We start from the raw sequence: 6,249 nt of genomic DNA on the forward strand, positions 1-6,249 counted from the left end.
AAATGCTGGATGCTTTCTTTGGGGCAAGAAAGGCCTTTTTGCTCTGTGTTTGTACAATGTCTAGCGCAGGCGGGACCCTAACCCTTGCTGGGACTAATAGGAGTTGCCCTCCGGTGGATAAGTCACCATGCATTGGAGACCAATATTCAGAATGACATTTAATTTAATGTATACCATAATTAAACACCATTTCTTCTGACTCGTTGCTGCCGTGTGGTCTGTAAATTCCCCAGTCATCATCTGCCGTGGTTTGGCAGACGTCGGTCCGGCAGGCAGCGGGAGGCAGGGACATGTCCCTCCTGCCGTCCCTTGCAACGCTGGTCTAGGTTTCTACCTGCCTGAATGTGGTGAGTCACGTATTTCATGTGAAGCCCCAGGCGTCAGCCAAAAATAGCAGGAGGCTCTAGGAGGTTGGGAGACCCGTGTCCTCACCTTCCTAATTATGCACTAATGATGTCGCCCTTAGTCCAGCGCAGTTTATTCCTCATCCTCTGCTAGCTTTAGCAGCCGAGTGTTAAGCAAACCAATTAGGAGCTGAGTGCCAGACAAAGCCAAACCCCGTCCGTTTTGGATACTGAGCCCGTGGGTCAGTAAAGCACGAGGGGGAGGCGGGAGGGTGGGCTGCGGTCGCTTTTGAAGATCTTTGATTGCGAAGAGCTAACATAGCTGAGTGACTCGGAGCACATCCGTAGGAAAGGGTGGCCCTTCTGAAGACGCGGTGCAGGGCATTGGTTTGAATCGCCTGCAGAAATGCCTGGCTTTGGTTTGGCACCCTTTTTTTTTCCCCCCCATAAATTAAGTGTGGGCTGCTGTGGGAAAGGCTTTCAGAGCAGCAATCTGGTGCTGGAGCAGGACACCCCGATAAAAACCTTCCCACGGAGTTTCTTTGTTTCTGTGATTTTTAGCTACCCCAGGCAAAAACTGGAAGCGCAAAGCTGGAAGAGGGCAGGAGGCATGAAGACTGCTTGGTCCCTTTCGTGCAGACTCAGAAGTGATGCTCTCTTTTAGCGAAATTTGGGGAGAAAAGATGCATGTTTTATTCTGGGATCCCCTTTGCACCTTTCTGCTCAGCAAGTCCTTTTCAACACACCTGAGTGCCAGGCTGAGCCCTTTTCAAATTCTGCTCCTAAATACTGCATTCCCACCGGTCAGGGTGGAAATGACTTGGATTCTTCTACTTCCACCAGCTATGTTGTGCTCTGTGAGTGGCTCGTGAAGCTAAACGGGCTAAGCTTTCCCCAGCTGATGCATATCCAGCATCAGGTTGAATTGGTCCTGTGGAGGAAGGGGTGATCCAGGGGGAAGGAGAGGGGAGGAAAGGGCACTAGGTAACCTGCTGCGTCTGAGCTGATGCTCCAAGGGGAGCAGTACCTTTTGGGGCTTGATTTCTGCACCGGCTTGAAGATAGAATCATAGAATTGTTTAGGTTAGAAAAGACCTTTAAGATCATCCAGTCCAACCAGTAACCTAATATTACCAAGTCCACCACTAAACCAATTAAGGGTAGAGTAGCAACCCCACGCCTCCTGGCTCGGTGGCTGGATCATTTATAATGAAAGTGAAAACTAGGAATCATTAAGATTGGAAAGGACCTCTAAGATCATCAGTCCAAGATAGACCCAGACTGAGAGGCATGTGGTTTGGAGTGTGAAAACTCTCTGTGTGGCCCCGTATCGGTGCTGCTCTCCAGAAAGCCCCGCAGAGAAGGTAAGTGAAAACCTTGGGGAAAGGAGACTCTGAGATGCAACCCCACCAGGGAGGGACCTCGAGAGGGAAGCGGGGACCGAGCCAAAAGAAAACTGGGGAAAAAAGGCATCCAAACAAAGATACTGCTGGAGACGGTGACTACCATGGAGCAAAGAATGTGTGACAGAGTAGGCAGGATAAAGTCAATAATATGAATGGAACAAATGATTAAGAACAGATAGTATTTACCCAAGAGGTGTGAATTTATGAAGTTGCCAAACAGCTCGTTGTGTGCTGTCACCCACTCCTGGGTGGCGGGGGACGGGAAGGTAGAAATCACGACTGGTTGCTAGAGGATGCTGTGGATGCTACATATACCAACGCGTTCATGGGGAGAAAGGTTCCCCTGATTTGGATTTAACCTCTGGCTGAGGAAACCTTTCTGCCCGGGGAAGTACCACCCAAAACTGCCTCCCCGAGCAGTCTCTGGCCCGGGGCTGGGGCTGAGGCTGTCCCTGCCCAGACCTCACCCTGCGCCGGAGAAGCACTGGGTGCGGTGTTTGCTCCATCAGACGCCCTGGCTGCCTCATTAAGTTGTTGGAAAATACAATATAATGTTAAATGGGGCTCCTGGAAGATGTTTTTTTTCTGCCATTGCTGTTGGGCACGTTGTGTTTGTCCGTGATGCGGTTGTTATGGAGCAAAGAAACCAGCAGAAACATTTTATTCATCCATAAATGAACTTTTTTGTTCATTTATGAGCAATACAGTTTTACAGGGCTGGGTGATTATTTTACAGTTCAGAGCTGTGCGCACGGGAATTCCTTGCACATGAGGATCTGCCGGCTGCCACGAGGCTTTATCGGTCGCTCTTCATGTTCATAACAAACTGCAGCCTCCTTCATGGCAGAGCGCAGGGACGCCGCTGCATTTAATTTGAAGTGCAGGTGCGGGTGCAAAGGAAAAAATCTCCCAAATCCCAGCGTTACTGAGGCCAGGGGTAACACCCAGGCTCAGGGCTGTCGTGGCTCTCTGCGATGCGAGGACCCGCTCTCTCCAGAGAGGAATTGCTCAAAGCTCGCTGTGTTTCAGTGTTCCTTCCCTGACCAGGTTGCGCAGGCTGTGGGGCAGAGGAAGGGCACGGACAGGCATAGGGAAGCCCCTAGAGGTGCGGAGGTGGGATGCGGGAGGGCTGGGCAGGAGCGTGATCTCTCCGGAGGAGACCGCAGCGCAGCAATACCTGCCTGGACAGGTAAATCCCGTGCCCTGAACGCCTCCTGTTTGCGCTGCAGCACCGGCAATGCTGCCGGCAAAGTCACCGTGTCAAAACCAGGTTAGCGCCGCCCTCGCCGCCTGCCCCAGAGCCGCAACAGGGCTTTATCAGACGGCGAGCACGAGCCCTCGGCGTGGGGCTGCTGCCGTCCCCGGGGAGCAGGGCTCCTTGGTGCTTATCACCCCCGTAACTCTGGGGAGGAAGGGAGCCAGGAAAACCCCATCCAGGGCCAAACCCTGTGTGTCAGCTGCCAGCCGGAGGGCTGGGGCACCTCGGTGCTGGGTTCCCCGTCCCCAGGTGCATGGTGACGGCAGCGCGGTGGTGGTGCAGAGCTCGCTGCCGGGGCTGGAGCCGTGCCAGGGCTCAGCCACCATCCCCAGTGCCCCCAGTGCTGGCCAGAGTCCAGTCCTGCTGCAGCTGGTCCAGCTCACATCGGCCGGCACAGAGCATGCGGATCGCTAAGCAAGTCCCAGGTCGTCCCCGCGGAGGAGCAGGCGTCCCGCTGTCCATGAAGGCAACGGCCTCTCCAGGGATACCGAAACACAGGCGAGCTATTTCAGCAACTTTAAAAATGTTGTTTGGCGCGCACGTAAACGTAACGTGCAGTTGCACAACGGCAGCCGGCTCCAAATCTGCAGTCTTTCCAGACTTGTTCTGCCAGTCCAGCCAGATGGCCGGATCTGCTGGAAATTTCGGCAGGAAAACTGGTGTGGGGCTGTATGGGGCCTTGGCTCCGCTCCCCACCGGTGCAGCCTGCGCCCCGCGCACCGTTGCCCAGCGGTCCCAGCGCTGCCTTCCTGCGCGACAGGTCAAAAGGGAAAGCATTGTCAGTCCCCTGCGGACAGCAAACATGCTCTGCCCTTTGAAGCCTTTGAGCGGATTTGGTTGGGCTGGTGGCGGAGTTTGAGGAGTACACAGAGAGGAATGCAGAAAGTGCTTGCGTTGGGAGGCTGGGCTGTTTGCAGACGTTGCCAGCTCCCCGCTGCGCTGCGGTCTGGCCACGGGAGCAGGTACACAGAGCCAGAGGAGTCCCCGTGCCAGGCGGGCAGCAGCTTTGGGGAGCGTGCATTGATCCTGTCTCCTGCTGACATGGGGTTTCCGTGATGTGTTTGCAGGAGGCCTTCACAAGCCTGTGAAAATGCGAAAAGGTTTGATGGGGGAAAAGAGATGTGAGTCATAAGGACCAACAGCAGCAGAGAGCAGCACCGTAGCAGTTTGCTGTCCTAAACCAACGCGCTGCTGCGTGCTCTCAGCAGCCAGAGAAAAACCTCACTCTCTGCCTGCTCCAGTGCATCTCCGATTGCTCCTGCAGCTCTGGGTGCCGACCTCCACAGCTGCTGCTGCGCTGCCCCGCACCGGCCTCTCCCCAACAGCCAAGGGACCTGCAAATCTGGGGGCTCACCCGTCTGCAAAGATCTCGGAGAGCCTTGATATCCCACTGCCCTCCCACCATGACAGCCCAATGCATGCAATGCTCTGCAGCCCACGGTGGAGCAAGCAGGGCTGCCACTGCAGCTGCAAACACCAGCAGGTCCGTCCCTGCAGCCCTGCACACCCATCACAGCAGGGTCCGGCCAGCAAACGCTGTGAGCTGCTCCGCACAGTTTGCTCTGCAAAAGTCCTTTGCAGGCAGATGCTCGAGTCGCTCGCTTGTCTTCTCACTGCGAGTGCTACGAGAGGAGGGTGCAGTGAGGTGGGTGTTGGGCTCCTCTCCCACGTCACAAGCAATAGGACAAGACAAAATGGCCTCAAGCTGTGTCAGGGGAGGTTTAGATTGGATATTAGGAAAAATTCCTTCACGGAAAGAGTGGTCAAGCATTGGAACAGGCTGCTCAGAGAGGTGGGGGAGTCCCCATCCCTGGAAGCGTTCAAAAAACGGGCAGACGTGGCACTTTGGGACATGGTTTAGTGGGCATGGGGGTGTTGGGTTGATGGTTGAACTGATGATCTTAGAGGTCCTTTCCAACCTTAGTGATTCCTAGTTTTACTTTCATTAAAAATAATCCAGCCACCAAGCCAGGAAACACAAAATTATTCCTTTCCCCTGAACTGTTTTAGTGGTGGACTTGATAGTGTTAGGTTAATGGTTGGGCTGGATGATCTTAAAGGTCTTTTCCAACCCAAACGATTCGATGATTCTATGATCTTCCGCGCAGATGAGATGGGCAAGACACCGCCCTGGGTCCTCCAGGGACAAGGGACGGAGGCTTTGTAGAAGGAGCCTGGTTTCACTGCGTGTGGTCAGGTTAAACTTCTGGCATGAGTAGACTGAGCCACGGACTGTATTACACGGGGCGGGGAACTGCGCTAACTACTCCTCGGTGCAGGTAAGTCAACACCTAAATAAAAGCTCAGAGGCGACATTCCCAGAGGCAGAGCCCCATGGGAGGCTCCGAGGCTCGGCGGCACAGGGAGCCCGGCTCCCCTCGGCGTTGGCAGGGTGCACCTTTGTTTAATCCTGAAGGGTAATTTTGGTCTGCTGCGGACGGTGGAAGGTCCTGCAGCAACACCGGGGCAAAGGAGTTGCAGGCGCTGCTGCAAAGGGCTCAGCGGAGCCAGCAATGGGAATGCTGTGGGAGCCACCAGCATCGGTGGGGAGAGGTCTCTGACCCCCTGGACTTTATTTCTCTGACCCGGGGATAAACCTTAAAAGTCAAAAAACTCAAACGTGCACTGAAGGGTTGGCCCATCCCAGTACGCGTGTAATACAGAGCCAGACAAAACCTGAACCTCAGCCATTTTACGCTATCTTCTAATTCAAGGAACTTTGATTTTACTTTTATATTCAGCAAAATTAATACTCCTCTCTGTAATTAATATGCTGCTCAAATGGAGCCTTAATTACAGATAAATCACAAATCTACACACTCAACTGTTATGCTTTTCAAGTAATAAAAGAGATCATTTGTCTTCCTCAGATGAACGGAGACCAACTAGCACACCATTCCCCCCTTTATGAAGAATTCATTTGCCTTAGAAAGAAAGTCTTTAAAAAAAAAAACATTGCAAGGATTTCTTGAATAGGGGATCAAAGCTCCCACACTGCTGGAAACCATTTTTGCTAAATAAGATGTGGGTAAAGGAAAAAAAAGTAAAAGTTTTTTGGTAGTGGTTGGGATTACAACACCCTCGGGAGGGACAAGGACGTGGGGTCAAGAAGTTGTGACCAGGTTAGCAACACAGGGAACAGAAGGGGAGGACAAAGGAACAGAAAGTGGAAATGGACAGATGAATGAGGAAGCATGTTTCTTTGCCGAAAGAGAATGGCTGCTACATCAATTCATACTGAG

The sequence above is a fragment of the Pelecanus crispus genome, chromosome 12 (genome assembly GCF_030463565.1).
Source record: "Pelecanus crispus isolate bPelCri1 chromosome 12, bPelCri1.pri, whole genome shotgun sequence".
Lineage (NCBI taxonomy): Eukaryota > Metazoa > Chordata > Aves > Pelecaniformes > Pelecanidae > Pelecanus > Pelecanus crispus.